This window comes from Podarcis melisellensis, assembly GCF_964234715.1.
Source record: "Podarcis melisellensis genome assembly, chromosome: 6".
Classification (NCBI taxonomy): domain Eukaryota; kingdom Metazoa; phylum Chordata; class Lepidosauria; order Squamata; family Lacertidae; genus Podarcis; species Podarcis melisellensis.
This window is the reverse complement of record NC_138538.1, coordinates 15,348,351-15,370,341: the sequence shown is the minus strand read 5'-3', so window position 1 is coordinate 15,370,341 and position 21,991 is coordinate 15,348,351. Positions and strand designations below refer to the sequence as shown.

Below are 21,991 nucleotides of genomic sequence, written 5' to 3'. Positions count from 1 at the left end.
AAGACAACGATCCCTTGCAATGTCATCTAGCAGACTCACGGGACAGCCCATGGTATCATGAGCTGTATTCACCACCCTCTGTAGAGACATTCTGTCCATGGCTGTCAGGCCAGTATAAAGGTAAAGGTAAAGGTACCCCTGACCGTTAGGTCCAGTCGCAGAAGACTCTGCGGTTGCGGCACTCATCTCCCTCTATAGCGTTTGTCCACAAACAGCTTCTGGGTCATGGGGCCAGCATGACTAAGCCACTTCTGGCGAACCAGAGCAGCACACGAAAATGCCGTTTACCTTCCCACTGGAGCAATACCTATTTATCTACTTGCACTTTGTGCTTTCAAACTGCTAGGTGGGCAGGAGCAGGGACCGAGCAACAGGAGCCCACCCCGTCGCAGGGATTCGAACCGCCAACCTTCTGATCGGCCCTAAGCTCTCTGGTTTAGACCACCACGCCACCCGCGTCCCGTCAGGCCAGCATACCACACTGTTATACAATAGGAAAGGAAATTTTCTATTGTGGACCAGTAAAAGGAGTTCATCAATTGTTGTTTAACATTATTCTTTCGCAAGACCCTGGGGAAATGGAATCTCTGTTGGGCCTTTCTGACCACCTGAGTTATGTTGATTTTCCATAAGGTAAACTCCCAGGAATTAGACTCTTCAAAGGAGGTTATTAGGATCCCTTGTTATGATTGTTCTTAACTCTACTTGCTTTTATGTCTAAAAGGAAGTAAAATGGTTGTTAAGAAACTTTGTCTCTCCTGCTTTTCATATAAGTTAAATGCCAATACATTATCTTAGTTTGCTGAGGTACCGACAGCTAATCTAAAAAGTGGGGGTTAAAAGCTCACCTTTTGGAGGCAACCATGAGACATATGTTCCAGCCATCCCTTCTCACCAGGGATAAACTCTGTTAACTTGTACTGTTTTAGGTAAAACTCTGAACAGGAAGAATATATGTCTTGACTGTAAAGTGGCATACACATAATATAAATGCATGCATGTGAACCCTAACACACTCTACATGGATGCAGGAGAAATTTGACTTGGTTCACATTTAAAGGTGAATGCAGCCACTTCACATTTTCCAAACTAGTATGTGAACCAAAACACAGCCATTATTTATGCACAATAATGCATATGCTAGAGTTAAGAGTGCATAAAAATGCATGTATTGTTGAAAATAGCATACAAAAAATGAAATTATATTAGGGGAAATTGCACAAATATGTATATTAGGCAAAAACACATTCAGATCTGTATATTGAGAGAAATCGGCACTGAGATTTCCATGAGGACTTTTTAGTAATTAAAAAATGGAAACCCATGTGGAAATGTGGAGAACAGAAGACTGGAGAAAATGAGAAATCAGAATTGACAAATATCTCTTCTCCCCTAGCTCTGTGTTATGCACAACCTGCCATCAGGAACATGCAGAATGTGAGAACAGGTTGTACCTATGAGCTGCCTGTGTCTAACACAAAACAGGGAAGGCTGGTATACCTAAATTGGATCCCAAAAGCCTCAGGCCCTTATCAACTCTAGTCCCTAGCAAGGCTGGCACTCCACAAAAGGTAGACTATGCAGAACATCTCCATTAAAAGCAGGAGGCATGCCACATGTGGAGTCTTAACATGAGAGCTATTGCCATTTTAAAACTAGCCAGAAAATTATAAATTGCCCAGAGAGCAATTCCTGGGTGAAAGTGAGCAATTAGCCCATCCACAGTACATTATGTACCATGGAAACCACTTCACATATTTGCTTCTTCTTCTCTTTTTCAGCTTTCAAATGCCTGCTGTTTTTCCTATGCCCAATCTGTGGCTTGTTTGCAAAGCCTTTCAGATGCTGTCCTCATCCACAAAGGATCCATTTGTCCATCATGCACCCGCAGATGTCCAGGTGTGTGACTGATGCAGCACATGGACAAGTCAGGGAGGGGGTTCTCTGTAGAGACCTGGGTGATCAGCCCTTTCCATTTAATTGCACAGTTTAAACTCATCTGTGCACCACATGGGGTGTTTTTTCTGGTGCCCAAAATGACTTCTGAAAATACAGTGATGAAAAAGCAGCTCCTTCACAGCTGGAGGTGGTGTCAGAAGGCGAGTTCCATCAATTCGGTTTTGCAGCAGATTGACATTTGTTCCGATTGAGCTTTAAAGAGCAGGTTTTCACTGGGAAAGCTCAGAAGCAAAAACGAAAACAAACAAAGGTACTCAGACATGGAGCTTTCAATCTCAGGCAGTGCCTGGAAAGGGCAGAATAAAGGTAAGTGTGGATTAGCCCTCTGCTGCCCAAGTCAGTGCTGGCTTCCCCTTACTCCATTTTGAATCTCATTCTTGCCTAATGGACAGAAACTCAGACACCACCACATTAATGAGAACAGGCAGTACCCTGGAGGAGGAAGGGCAACTGGGAGGAGCACAGAAAGAAGAAACGCCATGGCAAACCTGGATCAGCGCAACCAAACACCTTCATCTGCCCCAGCTGCAACAAAACATCTCTCTCCCATATTGGTCTGTAACTCTCCAATGGTTTGATTTCACCCCCAAAGGTGCATTCTGTCATTGTCTCCTGAGACAGACGGCTGCCAGCCAACAAGACCAACCCGAACAGTTCTGCATCTCTCAATAGAATCCATTTCCATTAAACATCATATTTGTATCCTGTTGTTTGTATGTTCCTGTTTTGTACATTTATTTAGTTAACTTCTCCTAGGCTGCTGTTCCAGCAGTTCAAAGCAACTTGCGTCAAATAAAAGAAAAATACATTTAGGAGGACAAAAAAAGCAGCATCAACAACATGCCACTACAGATGAAAGCAGCCACACACAAAAACTGATTTCTTCATCAAAGTCCAGAACAGAAAAGGCAGGGCTTGCAACCTCTCCTCCAGCAAGATAATGAAGTTGCATCTCTCCTAACCTCTTCAGAGAGAAAGCTGTATTTAGGGACAATCACTCAGAATGCTCAGCTCCTGATTGCTGACGTCTAAACCTGCCACCGAAATGGAACAGACAGTACAACCTGCTGAATCATTCAGGGAAGCATATGCAGCTCTTAAGGCATGAAAGTCCCAGGCCATCCAAGGCTTTAAAGGTTAAACCACTATTACCTTGAATTGGTTTCCATAGCAAACCAGCAAGCCCACATAACTGCTGCAGATGTGGATCAAATATGTACCCTTCAACTCCTATTAAGAGGTGACATCAGCATTTAAACCCTCTCAGTATCTGTACAGGATTTGAAACTGTTTTAGGGTGTGCCATCACTTTAACTACTTTTATATATGTAATGGTTTTCAATTTGTTTTATGTATGCAATTGTTTAGGGGATTTCATATAGGAAATTATTTGTATATGGCTTTTATTGTATTGTGAATAAGACGTTCCCTTAGGATGTCCCTATTTTAATTAGAGAAATGTTGGAGGTAAACCCGCCCCGCCCCCCCCAGCCAAGGAGATAAGGAAATACAACCTTTAGAAGATATCTGGAGGCAGCCCTGGATAGGGATTTTTTTTAATGTTTCATGTTCTATTATGCTTTTAAATATGTTGGAAGCCACCCAGAGTGACTGGGGAAACCCAGTCAGATGGGTGGGGTATAAATAGTAAAATGATGGTGGTGGTGGAATAGGACATCCCTATTTTCATCGGAGGGATGCGGGTGGCGCTGTGGTCTAAACCACTGAGCCTCTTGGGCTTGCCGATCAGAAGGTTGGCGGTTTGAACCCCCGCGACAGGGTGAGCTCCCGTTGCTCTGTCCCAGCCTCTGCCAACTTAGCAGTTCGAAAGCACGTCAAAAATGCAAGTAGATAAATACCACATCAGTCCCTTCTCCCTCCTCAGGGAAAAGCCAGCAAGAGCCGCACACACGCCCCGCGTGGCTCTTTAAAGAAAGCACTGAGCAGAGCCTCCCACCTGCATTCGCTCCATAAGACACACACACATTTCCCCTTACTTTTTAGGCAGGAAAAAGTGCGTCTTATGGAGCGAAAAATACAGTAGGTACCACTCCGGCTGGAAGGTAAATGGCATTTCTGTGCGCTGCTCTGGTTTTGCCAGAAGCGGCTCAGTCATGTTGGCCACATGACCCAGAAAACTGTCTGCGGACAAACGTCGGCTCCCTCAGCTAGTAAAGTGAGATGAGGAGCTCAACCCCAGAGTCGTCTGCGACTGGACTTAACTGTCAGGGGTCGCTTTACCTTTATTTTCATCGGAGAAATGTTGGAGGGAATGATTGTCAACTACAACCCACGGAAACCCCCTAACCAGTCCCAGCCCACTGATGAGGCAAGGTGAGGAGCTTGCCTCGAGCAGTGGAAGTCCAAGAGCAGGCACCTGCCTCGCCTCAACAACCCCACTCGACTTCCAGTGGAGAAGCCTCACCAGCAGAGGCAATGGTTTCTGGCAAGATCTCAGTGTCACGGTCCGGTTCATGGGCGATCAAAGTCCCGGCTGGGGACGTCGGGACCGGGGACAAGATGATGGGGTGGGAGTAGGAACAGGAGTCCAGAAGTCAGGAAGCCAAGAGTCCAAGGGTCAGAGAGCTGGGAGTCAAGAAGCCAAGGGTCTGAGGGTCAGGAAGCAAGGAGTCACGAAGTCAAAGGTCCAAGGGTCAAGGAGCCAAACGCAGCAAGGCAGGAAGCGTGTTGCTGTGGCAAAGAGCCAAAGGGAAATGCTGACCTTATATCCCTTCCCGGCTCTTGCCACCAAGAGTTACCAACCGGCCTCACCTGTGCGGCCACGCCTTGCCTATTCAGAACAAACTTAGGAAGGCCCCAGTCCTGCAAAGTCCTACCGGTCACGGGACCTGGCTCCTACATGCACTGGCACTCAATGGAAGCCGGCGCCACTGCCACTGTTACACCGGCACCGTCGTGCAATACCAGTAAGAGTGGCGGCAAGGGGCTGGGGGGGGCAGTGAAGGGGAAGGGAGGGGCACATTCCCTTTCCCCATAAGAAATGAAATGGAGCACGCCTCCCCTAACCCTGACCCCACCTAGCAAGATTGCAGCCCTGGAGAAGTTGGAAGGGTAACCAGAATAATAGGCTCCCTGTTACTCAGGCAGCACTTCCATGTTTGCATGCACCCCGTGGACATCCCATAGTGCATTAACACAGCACAGAATAGATTGCCTTCTCCAATCCCAGTGTTAAGAACTGAGCAAAGATGCTACCAGGTAATTCTCCTGCTGGCAAACCTGGCTAGGGACTATCCAAGAGTCTGCACTGCCACCCTCTGGCTGCCAAGTGAACAGCACACTTGCTTCACCTTTGGAAAGTGGGAGAGACGATGAGACTTCATGTAGGCATTAAATAATTTGAAGAGGCCCATTTCAATTAACCTTCACTCTAGTAAGAACTGCAGATATAGGTGTGAATTAAATCTGTCGACCCTGGCTTCACTCACATTTAGGCAGAACCAAAGCTTGCACTTAATAGGACATTTATTTTCTATCGAGGGAGGTGTTGGTGCTAGCTAATTACTGGCCACTGGCACTGGGCTATTACTGATCAAAGCTGAAGGATGAAACTCGGAGAGGGCACATTAATGAAGTGTTAAAGCTTTCATCACTTTGGTGCATTTGGGCATAAACCACAATCCCCTAAAACATATCCCTGACCATTTACTGGAGCCGATGGGAGCTGGAGACTGTTGCGTTCAGAAGCCAGGGACTCTTAGAAATAAGAATCTGGACCCAGACTTTGCGTAGTAGACTTTTTTTATTTTAGAGTTCTTTTCTTGCAGAATTCCCCTTCCTTCCAGAATTCCCCTTGCTGCAAAATCCTGGAGTAGATTAGTCTCTGGTTAGCCCAGAGCATTCAAAAATCCCGGTTTGGAATACGGAATGGATCTGCCATAAACATTACATCAGGGATGGGGAACTAGTGGGGCTTACTCCCCAAATTCCAGTTGTAGGACTGTAGCCTCAGGGATGTTAGAAAGCACTGTTTTCCATTTCTTCCCGTATTCTCCACCAGTGGCGTAGCGTGGGTTGTCAGCACCCGGGGCAAGGCAAGTAATTTGTGCCCCCTAACCCGTGGATTTGCGCCCCCTAACCCGTGGATTTGTGCCCCCTAACCCGTGGATTTGCGCCCCTAACCCCCAGTTGTTGCGCCCGGTGCGGCCGGCCACCCCTGCACCCCCCACGCTACGCCACTGTTCACCACATGTGCCACTATTTCCATTCTACTGCAGTTTGTCTTCTGCCATAAACTGTGTTACTCATCTTCCTGTCTGCTGTTACGTATGTTACAGTGTCATTACGTTATTGTACCCCATTCATTTCAAAGCAAATGAAATGAAATGAAATGCAGGTGGGGGTGGTGTAATAATTAGTTCATCATTTGCGGCGGCAGCAAAGACCTGACAGATTCATAGCATTGATTTCCATTCCAGACACAAGACAAATAAGCAAACCTTGGGAATTTCAGCTCCCGTTGCTTGTTTTCATCAGATGTCTCTGGCATCACTAACTGGGAACCCTGTGGGTCTGCTGCCCTGTGCTCTGTTGAAGATAGAGATGGATTAAATAATGAATAAATCGCTGCTTTTGAATTATGGATCAAAGATCTCTGCTGCAGCAACAGATGGCCGTAACAGCATTATTGCGAAACATCACTTTCTAAAACATCTCACTCACCTTGACTAAATTTGTGAAAATATTCCACAGTAGGGTTTTTTTCTTATTCCCCCCCTCCCCAAAGAAAACTGGGACAAAATCCTAAAGGTGCAAACACAGGATGCCTCAATATTATCACTGTTTTGCAGGCATACTGAACCCTAACCCTCAAAAAGTACCTTTCATTTGTTATTGCTGCTATTTAGATATTGCTTTTATGTTTTATCTTGCATTGATCATATTTCAATGTTTGTATTTCTTGATTTATTTTTATTTAATGTAAGGAGAAGAAGGGGCCAGGTGAGCCTCTCTGGGGATGCTGTCCCACAGCCAAGGCCATCCATTTGATACTCACCAGCCGTGTTTCGCTTGGCGGGAGCCCTTGAAGCAGGCTGTTGGGTCTCTTTGAAATCTATGCTGTGCGATCAGCTCTCAGTGCAACGGGGGGGGGGGGATCACATCATCAGGAAGGGGTGTTGTGTTGTATGAAGCCAAGGTAGCTCAGAACTTGCTCTTCTAAACAGGCTCTGCAGCCAGCAACACCTGCAGATTTATAGGCATTGCGGTCATTTGCATTTCCATCAGGCAACCTTCCAAGGGGCCCAGAAGTACCCTATCAATTTTTCATCAGCTTTCCTCAGTCAAAAAGCCAGCTGAACATATGCTGGGTAGCACTGCTGGGACAGGTTTTCTATTTTCCCCTTTCCTGTGTATATTTTAACCAGACTATCCACCCTTTCCCATCATCTCTCCCGGCTCAGCTGGATGCAAGAGGATTAAATTTGAAGAATAATATTCTCTTTGTTCCCCCATTGCCCACATTAGCTAAAAAAAATCTCTCTTACAGTTAATTATCAGTGATCCATATTTCATTGTCCTCCAAATCATAGCTTTCCCACACATTCCCCTCCCACAATCCACATTCTCTCCTACCCAGGCCTGGCCAGTCCATGGGGCAGGCTGAGGCAGCTGCCTCAGGTGGTGGAATGCCAAGAGGAAGGGCCCTGCAGAATCTTGTGAGATCTCACTGGACCCTCCTGTTGCCAATGCTGCTTTGAGGGTGCTGCTGCACGACCCAGATAAGGGAGGCTGTGGTGGGGTGGCACCTTCCTGTTCTCCCCTCAGACAGTCAAACTTGACACGACACCCCTGCTCATACTCTCCTGTTTTTTGGCATATCCCTTGTCCAAGAAAATCTAGACCGACTGAGGGAGAAGTGTGGGAAGGCAACGATTTAGAGGTCAATGTCATACAGGCAATGGATAATTACTGTGGGTTGTTGTTGAAGTTTAGTCATTTAGTCATGTCCGACTCTTTGTGACCCCCTGGACAAGAGCACGCCAGGCACTCCTGTCCTCCACTGCTTCCAGCAGTTTGGTCAAACTCATGTTAGTAGCTTCAAGAACACTGTCCAACCATCTCGTCCTCTGCTGTCCCCTTCTCCTTGTGCCCTCAATCTTTCCCAACATCAGGGTCTTTTCCAGGGAGTCTTCTCTTCTCATGAGGTGGCCAAAGTATTGGAGCCTCAGCTTCAGGATCTGTCCTTCCAGTGAGCACTCAGGGCTGATTTCCTTAAGAATGGATCAGTTTGTTCTTCTTGCAGTCTCGAGAGTCTCCTCCAGCACCATAATTCAAAAGCATCAATTCTTCAGCGATCAGCCTTCTTTATGCTCCAGCTCTCACTTCCATACTAGGAAAATCATAGCTTTAACTATACAGACCTTTGTCGGCAAGGTGATGTCTCTGCTTTTTAAGATGCTGTCTAGGTTTGTCATCACTTTTCTCCCAAGAAGCAGGCGTCTTAATTTCGTGACTGTTGTCACCATCTGCAGTGATCATGGAGCCCAAGAAAGTAAAATCTCTCACTGCCTCCATTTCTTCCCCTTCTATTTGCCAGGAGGTGGGTATATATCCACATTAAATGACAGTATGGATGTGCCCTTTATTAGTTCAGTTCTGCTAATCTCTGGCCCCATTAATCCTATCCTATCCTCCACCATAATATGTCAGTGGTACTCTTCAAGAGGTGGAACAGCCAGGTGAAAATGAGGTCAGGGCTCCTGCACCTTTGTTAGTTGTCAAATGGGCAATCTATCCGGAAGATAAATTGTACTATGAGGAGTTAGTGGTCTGACATGGTACCCCTTCCTGCCGCTGTCCCCCACACCCCTGGCCTTCTTGTCTCTTCTTAAGTTATTTGATGGCATGAAGAACAGCCTTTAGTGTCCTAATCAGTTGGGAGGAAGTGATAGTGCTAGGTACCTTCTTTGATGCTGGACATTGTTTTGAGAAAGTGAGGCATTGGGAGGGGGTGCCTAATGAATAATCTGCACTTAGCCAGTAATGAATGATCTGCATGTAGCCAGTCAGGCAAGCAACACAGGCTAGCTAACTATAAATTGGATGGTTGTGTGAACGGTTTTTTTTTTGAGAAGCTCGTGCACGGAATTGATCGGCCGCGGGGCCGTGCAAACTGAGGCTACCTGGGAGAGTCACTTTGCTGCTTCTTGAGGGCTTCCAAGTGGCAGATTGAAATGCTTGCTTGGTATGTATATATTCCTTGCTGTTTAGAATAAAACCTTTAATCTTCTTACTCACTTGTGTTTCGTATTACTTCTGAATCTCATTTTAAAAGAGCCACCTTGTGTTTGGCAAGACAGTTGTTTAGAAGAGGCAATTTCAGCAGGGGCAGCTTGTCATGCAATTATTGTTATTATTGTATTTTTCTGTTGTGAACTGCCTTGAGATTTGTGATTGAAGGGCAGTATACAAATAATAATAATAATAATAATAATAATAATAATAATAATAATGCTGGTGCGGATCCCTGGCATCTCCTGATAGGGCTGGGAGAGACTCCCGGCCTGAAATCCTAGAGAGTAGCTACCAGTCAGTGCTGACAGTACTGAATTAGATGGACCAACAGCTAAAGCAGCTTCCCAGGTTTCTATGTTCATTGGGTCACCATACCAAGAGGAAGAATTAAACCTATTGAGTGCTGTCTTCTCTCCCCCCCCTCCCTGGCATTTAATATTTCCTATTGAATTATTCCAAATTATACTACTCTGACATACAAGATGGCACCATACGTTTCTTACTTGCACAATTGCCACTTGAATCATATGTCGCCTGGGGAGTTTGAAGTAAATACAAGTTATTCCTTAAATTAGTCTCCTTCGTTTTTCCGAAGTGTTAGTTCTTTGATTGAAAGGTGGGGAGGTTTCTCCTACTGTGTAGGAGGCAAAGACGTAGATTGTTAATTAGCGGGCTCATTCGTTTCAAGACTTTGGGAGGGTTTTAGCCTTACCTTAGGAACCTGTTTGTAATCAGATTCTGATTGGTATTTCAGGCTGAGTTTGAGCCAAAGTTGCTGCAGAAATCCATTAATAGGTTATTTTCCCATGTTTCCGGCAGCTGCAATGGGAGGGGGAGGATATAAGAATTAGGACTGTACTGCTGCTCAGGAAACGGGCTTGACGTTTTCCTTCCCATGCCATTTTACTGATTTAAATCCTACCCTTTTGAAGCTACTAAGTAAGGTAGAAAATGTAATGGACCCCTGGATGGTTAAGTCCAGTCAAAGGCGACTGTGGGGTTGCGACGCTCATCTCACTTTTAGGCCAAGGGAGCCACTGTTTGTCCGCAGACAGCTTTCCAGGTCATGTGGCCAGCATGACTAAACAGCTTCTGGCACAACGGAACATCATGACAGAAGCCAGAGCGCATGGAAATGCTGTTTACCTTCCCGCCACAGTGGTACCTATTTATCTACTTGCACTGGCATGCTTTCGAACTGCTAGGTTAGCAGAAGCTGGGACAGAGAAATGGGAGCTCACACCGTCATGGGGATTTGAACCGCCAACCTTCCGATCGGCAAGCCCAAGAGGCTCAGTGGTTTAGACCACAGTGTCACCCACATCCCTAAAGCCACTAAAGTATCTTTTGCAACACACAAGTATCTCTAGTAGTTCCCCCTCTAAGAGCCAAATAGCTCAATAGTTTCATTGCAAAAAGGCAAATTAGAAAGGTGGTCCATCGTCCCCTCATCTGATCACAGCCCAAATAAGCCCACTCTGTGGCAGCCTGAAATCATTATGATTTTAAGACTATCTCCATCGGGCTTTCCCAACAACTGCCCCAAGGGCCCTGGTGAGACTATTCACTCTTCTTGCTCAGTTCCTGTTTGCGCTGGCTCAACCTGACCATGTCCACATTTTATTGAATGGCAGAACTGATACCCACCCTCACAGCTGTTGTAAACAAAGGACAGGTGCAAATACCTTATTTCTCTTGGGGGCTCAGGCACAGTTACCCTTCCCTCATGCTTTTTGGGCTCAGGTTGCATTTAATAAAAGAGAGGAACCTCCAAGTTTCCTAGACTGCCCATCTTGCCCTGACCTCTGTTGATCTTCCTTCAACACTAGGCTGATACTGACCTCATGCCATATTTCCTTTCCTTCTTCCTTCTTTGTGTTTCCCCCATGGGAGCAGTCATGAGGGCAAGCATAGATCATTGCATCTCCATTATAGCTTGATAGATCTGGGGAACTTTCCTACCAACATGGATTTCCAATAATAAAGATTAGCTTTCTTGTTTTCTTAAACCTGGTGTGTGATTGTATCCAGAGAAAGTCACAGAGCTATGTTCTCAGAGTTCCCTAGATAGGCGGGTCAGCTGTTAAGCCATTCTGAGAACTGGAGCTCTGTGATAAACTACAGTTCCCAGGATTCTTGGGGAGGAAGCCATGGCTGTTTCAAGTGGTAAGATTCTGTTTTGAATGTGTAGTGCAGATGGAATCTGAGAAGTAAGAATTTGCGTTGGGGCTTATCTGCACTTAGCTTTCCCCTGCTGTTTCCAGAGATGGTCCGTGCTTAAAAGCTCAAAAGCTCAATCCATGAAAAACCCAAATGGTTGTTTGCTGCAACTGAGCACTAAACAGGGTTTTCACAGGGAAAACTCCAGGGCAAAATCAAAAAACAAAATGCTAGGACACAGAGGTTTTAAGCGTGAGCAGTGCATGCAAGGAGCAGGGCAAAAGGTCAGTGTGGCTAAGCCCTTAAATCTTTCAGCAAGTGAAAACACAAACAAAAAAAAACTCATGGCTGTGGCTCTTTGAGACTAATAGGGCAGAAAGCCAACAGTAGACAGAGTCAGAGCCAAGGGCACGCAGAGTCAACCAATCCTACTTTTCTCTCCATCTTCTTCCAAATGAGTTCGGCAAAAGCAACTCTGGAACTAAAGTGTGGGAGTTGGTCATGTACCCCTTCAACTGTGGGCACCCCATGATTACAGAAGCCATCCCAGCTTCTGAATGCATCCTGGGGTGTCCTGCTTTGGCTCCCGTGAGAGAGCAGCCACCAAAGACATCTGTTTTGGGGGAGGGTACTCTTGCGCGAGTCACCTGGTTCCAGCAAGAGCCCAGGTTTTCCCTCTGCAGCATGTTGGAGAGTATGTGATAGATGGTGCCACCCCCCTGGAGTAAGAAAGCAGGCAATTGGAGGGTGGTGAAGGGCAGACTAAAGTTGGTTGGGAAGCAAGCACCCCATTCGCCCTAAAGAACCAGCCTCCATAGCCCAAGAGTCCAAATGTCATATGGGATTGTTGCAACGCATGGTTTTCGGGTGCAGGGGCATAGCTAGCTGCTTTGGCACCTGTAGCGGTGGGTGCGGGGTGATCCGCACACAGGGCCACAGCAGCGATCTACAAACTGGGGTGCCGTGGCGCTCCACCCAGGGGGGCACCACAGCATTCCATGCACGGTGCCATGGCGATCTGCGCATGGGGGCACAAGCTGCCCAAGGAGTCCACCTGGTGGGCGCAAGCCGCACGCTGCCATTTCAGGCAACGCGGGGGCCCCAGCCACCGTGTCACTCCCAGGAGAGACACGCTGCAGGCCAGACCCAACAGTAAGCGCCGCCCCCTGCAAAGTGGCATTTTGTCAGCCCCCTCAAGGATGACACCCAGGGCGGACCGCACTCCCCGCACACCCCCTTCCTACACCCTTGTACGAGTGGCCATTTTGTAATGTTTGAAGCAGCTCTTGCTGGCCTCTTCTGGCCACTCAGAAGTCTGCACGGATCATTCCTGCCATCTAATCATTCCGAAGCAAAAGGCACTCAGTGGAAGAAACCCTCCCCCACCCCACCGTGCCCATAACATAAAATATTGGGCCAAGCTGCAAGCCACTGATCCACCGAAATACTCACCCTCGCAAAACCAGGCCTTTGGCCAAGGCACAGAGCCTGACCCCCTCCTTTGGTAATTCTTCACAGAACTCTAGCCCAATGGTTGCCATCAATTTGATTTGAACTGATTTTAGAATGAAGTGATTCTAGAATGCTGTGTTATTTTACTGTTGTTAGCCTCTCTGAGCCCGGCTTCGGCTGGGGAGGGCGAGATATAAATAAAAAATTATTATTATTATTATTATTATTATTATTATAACAAAGGAGAGACAGCGCCAATGAGTAATGCCTTTTCTTCCGGCGTGGCTTTAAGTCAGATGCTCCAAAGTCACTGGATCTCCTACGTAAATACAGCCATACTTCAGGTTATAAACATTTCAGGTTGTATTTTTTCAGATTGTGGACCGCCAAAACCTGGAAGTACTTCTGGGTTTCGGTGGTCACGCATATGCAGAAGCGCCGAATCGCAACCCGTGTGTGTGCAGACACGCCACTGCGGGTTGCGAATGCCGCAGGTTGCGAATGTGCATCCCGCACGGATCACATTTGCAACCCGAGCGTCCGCTGTACTTGGAGGAGAAAAATAAGCAAGCATGTTTTGAGCTTTCTACAAATGTAGAATAATTGGCTAAATAGAATTCCTGATCAGCCGCCTACACCAGCTAATCTGAATTCTCTCTGTAGCGAGAGCTTGTTTACTGCTGCTTCAACAAAGATCTCACTACAGAGACTGGAAGAGGCCTGAGCATAAGAAAGTGTTTGTTTTGCAGTAATCGGTCCCCAGATGTCTTACTGCCGTGCCAGCAAGTGGAGAGTTTGCTTCTGAGCGCCAGGCTCCAGCTGCAGAGCAAAGCAGCAATGGAAGGCAAGATGTCGCCCTTTCATTCCAGATTGAATTAATATGGGGCAAATAGAAGCCAGTCATCACAGGGCTTGGAGCAAGCCTGCAAAACCTGTGACCCGTGAAGCAGAAAACAACTTGCCAACTATGGAGTGTGGCCTGCTTGTTCCATTTTTACAGTTATAGTCAGGCAGCAAAGAGGTCCCTGGCAGGCCGCCCTAGATTGCTGGTGGGTTGCATTCACCTAGGGGGGCTCACAAGCTGTATTTGGAGGGAGTATTAAGGGGCAAGCTTAATGGACCAGCTGAGCAACTGATCCATGGAGTGCCACATCAGCAAACCCTTCCAACATTTCCTTGATAAAAGTAAGGTAAAGGGACCCCCAGTGCCGTAGCGTGGGGGGTGCAGGGGGGGCCGGCCGCACCGGGCGCAACATATGGGGGGGCGCACTCGCAGCTCTCTGCCCCTACCTGGCTCACTCACTCTCTCTCAGTTAGGGGGCGCAAATTACTTGCCTTGCCCCGGGTGCTGACAACCCACGCTACGCCACTGGGGACCCCTGACCATTAGGTCCAGTCGGGAAGACTCTGGGCTTGTGGCACTCATCTCGCATTACTGGCTGAGGGAGCCGGCGTACAGCTTCCAGGTCATGTGGCCAGCATGACTAAGTCACTTCTGGCGAACCAGAGCAGCGCAGGGAAACGTCGTTTACCTTCCTGCCGGAGCGGTACCTATTTATCTACTTGCACTTTGATGTGCTTTCAAACTGCTAGGTGGGCAGGAGCAGGGACCGAGCAATGGGAGCTCATCCTGTCGCGAGGATTCGAACCGCTGACCTTCTGATTGGCAAGCCCTAGGCTCTGTGGTTTAACCCACAGTGCCACCTGCCTGGCGAAAGTAGGGACATCTTATTACATCATCATCATCACCATCATCATCAATTTATATGTTATTTATATTATTAATATGTGTTGGGAGGTTCTCCAGATTTGGAGGCAGTGAAGGAGACGTGAAGGGAGAGGAGAGGAAGAAGACACTATTTGCACAATCGGAAGCTGGTTTGGCTTAACTGGTCAGCTCTATGTTCTTGGGAGGGCAAGTACTATTAAACTTCATTTTTTAATTGTGTGTATTTCTTGTTCCAACAGGCTTGGGGGAACGGATTGTTTTTAAGGAAAGGGCTGCTGCTGTTGTGTTTTTATTGTAATGATCTCTATGTTTTAATTAGAGATCACACACACATACAGGAATTGTAGAGTTTGATGCGACCACATGGGTCTTTAACCTTCTGCAATGCAAGAATCTTTTACCCAATGTAGAACTCAAACCCACAACCCTGAGATTAAGAGTCTCTGCTGTACCTATTGAGATATATATTCTGTTTAATTGTGTGTTTTTAAGTATTGCTTTTTCTCTGTTTTTAGCTGTTTCTGATTTAGCTCTAAGCCACCTTGAGTCTCTGTTGGGGGGGGAGGAGGCAGAATATATATCAGGCTTCCTCAGACTCAGCCCTCCAGATGTTTTGAGACTACAATTCCCATCATCCCTGACCCACTGATCCTGCTAGCTAGGGATCATGGGAGTTGTAGGCCAAAAACATCTGGAGGGCCAAGTCCGAGGAAGCCTGATATAAATAAATATAATAAACATAATATGGTGTGAGTCTCCAGGAGATGTTTTGTATTTGGCAACAGATGCTTTGAATTACAATAATGTATTTACTCCCAGCGGCTGGTAGCAAGAAAGCAAATAATCAAAAATCACAAATAATGGATGGATGGACAGAAGAAATAAAATAAAAATTCTAAGATCCTTCCATCCTGTATTAGTGGAAGTCATGCAACCTCTTGTCACTAGGTGGCTCTCACCTATTCAATGTGCCTAAAAGAGTTAAGATTCATCTGCACTATATATTTAAAGCAGAATCATACCACTTTAAACAGTCGTGGCTTCCCCAAAAGAATCCCAAGAACTGTGGGGTGCTGAGAATTGTCGGGGGACTCCTGTTTCCTTCACGGAACTACAATTCCCAGAGTTGTTAGGGGAAAAGGATGGATGGTTAAAACACATTGTAGCTCTGCAAATATGGAAGGTGTGTTGGTGACATCACCATTACAGCATTTCAGTACTGTGCATTGATGGCTAGGGCTGAAATGAGATAGACCTATTTCCTCCAAGCTCAATCTGGAAGAGAAGGTGATACATCTTGAGGAAGAATAACACTAATGGTGCATTTCCTTGGAGCTGGTGTTTTTTTGAGGGTGGGGAGCCTCCCATTGAAATGATTTGTGCCTGTTCACTGGGGCTGCCATATTTCAAAAAGTGAAAATCCAGACACAAATGTTGCAAAATCTTTTTAAAAAGAAGTTGTTTTTGAGCTCTTTTTAAGGAAATTTGCCAAACTCTATACAGTGGCACCTTGGGTTACATACACTTCGGGTTACAAACGCTTCAGGTTACAGACTCCGCTAACCCAGAAATAGTACCTCGGGTTAAGAACTTTGCTTCAGGATGAGAACAGAAATCGTGCTCCGGCGGCACGGCGGCAGCAGGAGGCCCCATTAGCTAAAGTGGTGCTTCAGGTTAAGAACAGTTTCAGGTTAAGAACGGGCCTCCGGAACAAATTAAGTACTTGATCTGAGGTACCACTGTACTTCCAACAATGGTTGTCACCAGGAAAACCGGTTGCGATTTCTGATCAGGACACTGTTTCCAACTGCTGTGTTCTGGCTATGTCTGGGAAATTCATACTTTAGCACAGTTCCTTTTCTGAATATGCAACAGAGAAGAGGCCGCATCTGCTCTCTGGTGCAGTTGTCAATTTCAGTGAGTAATTCTGCACGAATCAAACTTCTCCGCACTGCTCAAATAAATAACCTAATGGCGAAGTGCACCAGCCCTTAAGCTGCAAACATTTGAGCCTGGTCAGCAGCACCTACTGGTTTATCATCCATCTATTTAAGGGTGGACATTGTGTTCAAGGAGCCCAGTACGTACCTTGCAGCTATACAGAGCGTCCTGAAAATATGCCCTCAGTTTCCAAACCTTTCGGAAGAGCTGGAGTAACATATTTTCACTGAAGATAATCGCCCTGGGAACCAGAGGATCATGTTTGCCTTCATGAATATTCAGCAGCTAGTACATTCACCTTCAGGTCTGTAATTTGAATTCCATGTTTCCCTCTGGGACCTGTAGCACTAAGCCTGGTAAATACTTTACAACGTCCGTGGAGAGACTCTGAACGCAAAGGAGCAGCATAAAAGCTGAACAGAGATTAAATATGAATGGGCTGAGCTGTAGCATTTAGTAGTTAAAAGCCGCATGCTGTGCTTCATATCGGTATGGCTTTCTCGCCGGTGTCCAGGGATAATGATTCCAAGTTAAGGGGTCTATAGATGTTACACAAGAGGGTCGCGGGTGGCACTGTGGGTTAAACCACAGAGCCTAGGACTTGCCGATCAGAAGGTTGGCAGTTCGAATCCCTGTAACAGGGTGAGCTCCTGTTGCTCGGTCCCTGCTCCTGCCAACCTAGCAGTTCAAAAGCACGTCAAAGTGCAAGTAGATAAATAGGTACCGCTCTGGCGGGAAGATAAACAGCGTTTCCGTGTGCTGCTCTGGTTCGCCAGAAGAGGCTTAGTCATGCTGGCCACATGACCCGGAAGCTGTACGCTGGCTTCCTCTGCCAATAAAGCGAGATGAGCGCCACAACCCCAGAGTCAGCCACAACTAGACCTAATGGTCAGGGGTCTTTACCTTTACCTAGATGTTACACAAGAACCAGTTCAGCTTGCTATTTCACTTTTCCAAGCGTGCAGAAGACTTCTTGCCAAACTTAAACCAGATACCTTTAAGAAGGTTTGTAAGGACTGGCTTTTTTTGAGGTGAAAACATTTCAAATGGGTAGAGTTTTACAGTCACTGATAGGTTTTTACTTTTTTGCATTACCTACATACGTAGTTTGGGTATAATAATACCTACAGGGTTTGGAAGGATACCTTCTTTTAAAATGGCTTCCTCGTACTGGGCCCTTAAAATACACAAAGAAGCAGAAGCAGAAATTGTGGCATTGGAGGAATTAGCACAATTGCTTGAAGTATTTATTTGTTTAAGTTATTTATTTATTTCTTCATTTATTTATTTATTACATTTATATCCCCAAGTAGTTCAAGGGGGCACACATGGTTCTCCCCTTCCCCATTCTGTCCTCACAACAACCCTGTGAGGTAGGTTCAAATGAGAGACTGTGACTGGTCCAAGGTCACCCAGTGAGTTTCATGTCTGAGTGGGGATTTGAACCCAACTCTCCCAGGTCTTAGTCCAACAATTTAACCACTACACCACAGTGGCTCCCATCCTTCTGCCCAAAAGAGCAATCCTTCGTATCTGCAATACAGCCTCATCCAACACCAGCCGACTCCATCCTTAAGATTGGACTCTGCTCAAGTCCGCACGAGAATCTGTGGTGAGGGGACTCATAAAATGGCCTTCTCTGTGTTGGGGGCCTTGACTCTGGAATGATCTCCCCCCAGAGTTGCATGTCTTCTTTGTGGTTGGAGTTTATATGCCAACTAAAACGGTTTCTATTTTCCTAACCCTTTCATTCTGAGGTGATAATAGTTTCCCTGAGCAGCAATGTGTGGGTTGTGTTTTTAAATTATGGTTACATAATGAATGCTTTCGTTTTGTATTTGTTTTGTTCCTTAATCCTTTGTCGCACACAGCCCTTTGCTCTGTTCAAGGAAGGGTCATTTATAAATACAATAAATAAAATGAACATGTAGCATAATGCAGGTGTTTTTTCCTGCTCTCATTTTTTGTTTCAAAGCAGGCGTAGCAGAGTCTTGCCCTCCTCTCGCCAACCACAAAAGGGAACTGTACAACATACATGCTCATTATCTGAGCAACAGGCTCACCGACTCCAATGTGGTGGGTTTAGATAGCACTTCTTAGGCAAACCCAACAGATGTTGCCATCAGCAGAAATTGTCCCTGCAAACAGAAGGCCAGTGTCACCACAGATTATTTTTCCTCTGTGAAAGAATACCTGGAAACAGTGTTACAGTGGTACCTCAAGTTAAGTACTTAATTCGTTCCGGAGGTCCGTACTTAACCTGAAACTGTTCTTAACCTGAAGCACCACTTTAGCTAATGGGGCCTCCTGCTGCCGCCGCGCCGCCAAAGCCCGATTTCTGTCCTCATCCTGAAGCAAAATTGTTAACCTGAAGCACTATTTCTGGGTTAGCGGAGTCTGTAACCTGAAGCGTATGAAACCTGAAGCGTATGTAACCTGAGGTACCACTGTATATCAGAATATGTAACACACAATGGAGAGCTGCTGTGGCAAAGTGCTTACAGTGTCAGACCAGGACTGAGGAGACCAGCTGACCTTGGGCCAGTTACTGCTCCTTATCCTAACCTACCTCGCAGGGTAGTTATAAAATGAAAATGGGGAGAGCCGTGCTTGCCACCTTTTGTTCCTTGGAATATAAATGCCAGAAAATAAAGTGCACATGAATATTATAGGTGATGTGAGTGAGTGAGGTGTTCAGATGAATCAAATCTCCTGGGATAGCTCGGTCGGTAGAGCATGAGATTCTTAATCTGAGGGTTGTGGGTTTGAGCCCCACATTGGGCAAAGTATTCCTGCATGGCAAGGGGTTGGACTAGATGACCCCCAGGGTCCCTTCCAACACTGCAGTTCTATGATTCTGTGATTCCTGCTTGTGGAGCCAGTGGAGGTTGATCCATTTGGGCAATTGGGCTGCTGCAAACTTTGTACGCCGGTGGCGTCGTGGGTTAAACCGCAGAGCCTAGGGCTTGCCAATCAGAAGGTTGGCTTTTCGAATCCCCACGACGGGGTGAGCTCCTATTGCTCGGTCCCTGTTCCTGCCAACCTAGCAGCTCAAAAGCATGGTGGGAAGGTAAACGGCGTTTCCGTGCTCTGCTCTTCTTCACCAAGCTTAGTCATGCTGACCACATGACCCGGAAGCTGTATGCCGGCTCCCTCGGCCAATAAGGTGAGATGAGTGCCGCAACCCCAGAGTCAGCCATGACTGGACCTAATGGAGGGGCCCCTTTACCATTAAACTTTTTACAAAATTGCAAATTTAGTTATTTTGTACTTATTTCCTTTATGAAAATAGACACATTTAAGAACCAAATATATCATATGACTATTACCATGGAAATGATAGGGATCCTAATATAAAGTCAACTCATTTATTGCATTTTGAAGACATCCTACCCCGTCCTCTTTCATTGTCACACTGTAAGTGACATTCCCATGTCCTTCACCTCTGGTACCTGATGATCAGGATAAAATATGAAACTCTGGGACAAAACTAAACATGTTGGCAGAGAGATATGATTGGATCTCCGGGATTTGGTGTGGCTTTGCTATTATGGGACTGGAGTTCAGCTCAGCTCCTAGCCAGATGAGGCTTGTGGATGCAGTAGCAGCAGTGCCATCATGGGGCGTAAGTTGTGGGGTGTCCCGGGAGAGCAAGGCAAGGCGTCAGCCCCATGGGACTTGGTTGGCATGTGGTCCCCAGGTATGCTGGGGACTGAAATGATGGTGAGTGCTGTTGAGGGGACAAGGCTCCAGCATGCCTTAGAAATGTCACACCGCCTTCCAGATCCTTGAGCCAAGCCCATCAGCCCTATACATCTCTTTCTACACAATGCATAAAGCCGTCATTCAAACGACCAGCTCATAAAATTTCTGAGAACTGGCTGTCTGCGAAGGAATGCAAAGCCCCCTTGAAGATGCTCTTCTCAAGACCCATCTGTTCTGCCGTGCAATTTTATCTGGAATATTCCGTCTCCAGTCCGCACACATCCAGCCCATGCTCCTACAACGCTGCTTCAGCACTGTATCATCTTGGGCCGATCCCTGCAATTCTCTTCCGCTCCAAATTTGCATGGCTTCCCAGACAGGAAAGCTCTTGTTTAGGTTATGGCCTGGAAGTCTACAGCACTATAGACACAACAAAACAATGTGCCTAAGGAAGGGTGGAAAATCAGAGATCAAAAGGACCCTTTTTGATGAGAGAGAATGCCGAACATCAGCCCTGCTGGCTTGGGACCTGCGCATACTGAAACAGAAATCCCTTTCAAGTCAAATTTACAAAGGCCCCCTCTGCCCTCTTGTAATTCCCATATCTGCATTTGTAATTCCCATATCTGCATTTTTTAACAATGCACCAAACAATTTTGCTTATTTAGTAATGGGAATCTTTTCAAACAACGAAAAGGAAAAGAGCAATAGTTTTGTTGTAAACTGATCCCATTTCCACTGATCCACTCATGGCATCCATCACAAGACAAATGGGAACAAGTGAATAAGCTTTGCACCTGTGCCATTTATAGACCTCCATGTTCAGATTACTGTAAGGGAGTCGCTTGTATTTTCTGGTTGCTCCTGTAGTTTGGAATACCCTTTTCTCCTTCGCTCCATGACCCACAAGGCAATCTATTTTAGGTACCTCCTGAAAACACACTTGAAAAAATCCAGGCAGGAGCTGGTTTAACCCAACAACAACACCCCCTTTTTGAGCAAGGGAGTTGCGAGGGTCATGGGGGCACAACTGCAAGCCTTTTGGGAGGGATATGGATTATCTAGGCCCATTCCAATCTGGGTTCCAGCCTAGCTTTGGGTCTAAATAAGCTTTGGTCACCCTGATGTATGACCTTCATTTTGAAGGATAAGTGAATTATTCTACTCTACTGCACTCCCTCTGAAACACTAGAAGCAGCCTTGATGACTATGAGTGCTTCTTACCAGCTTTGAATACTATTTTGGATACTTTGGATACTATTGTACAGATGTTTTATTGTAATTATTTGTATGTTTTAAACAGAAAAAGGCAGGGAATTAATTAATTAATTACTAAGCCATTCCCAGCCAGAGATAGCTTGACTAGAGCAGCTACTCTGCGGATTTGTGGTCGAAGACTGGAGATGATGCACCTATTGCACTAAAAACTGATTTTTTAATTACATTTTTAAATCGCTTCTTTCAATTCACCGCGCAGAGTTTTATGGTAAAACACGATAAAATGCAGTATTATTAAGAACCGAAAGAAGCGGTTGGAAATGCATGGGGAAATCGTGCAGCGAATTAGGGCAGCGCATCGCAATTGCTACCAAAAGGTGGTAGGGGGGGGAGAGATTCATTGGTTCCCCGCGTCCCCCGACAGAGACCCCCGGCGATTTGCAAGCGCTCCCTGCGGAAAGTTTGGGAGGAAGAAGGCGCAAGCCTTGAGCGGTACAGCTGCTGTATGTAATCAGGCTCCCTTGCCCTGCCCAGGACAGGCGGGGCGCTGTCCCTTTAAGGAGGAGGGTG

At 46.3% G+C, this 21,991-nt stretch overlaps 1 long non-coding RNA gene across 2 annotated transcripts; it reads right to left on the bottom strand.

Moving 5' to 3' along the window:
- Window positions 1-1,956: 1,956 nt before the first annotated feature.
- Window positions 1,957-21,889, bottom strand: LOC309373239. Of its 2 annotated transcripts, none has more exons than XR_014169889.1 (5): window positions 21,746-21,889; window positions 9,929-10,035; window positions 6,366-6,507; window positions 4,385-4,568; window positions 1,957-2,993 (listed from the first exon to the last, which is right to left on the bottom strand). It is a non-coding gene; the product is annotated as an uncharacterized lncRNA (long non-coding RNA). The 2 variants fall into 2 exon arrangements; XR_014169890.1 differs by having other exon boundaries at window positions 6,420-6,507.
- Window positions 21,890-21,991: the final 102 nt, after the last annotated feature.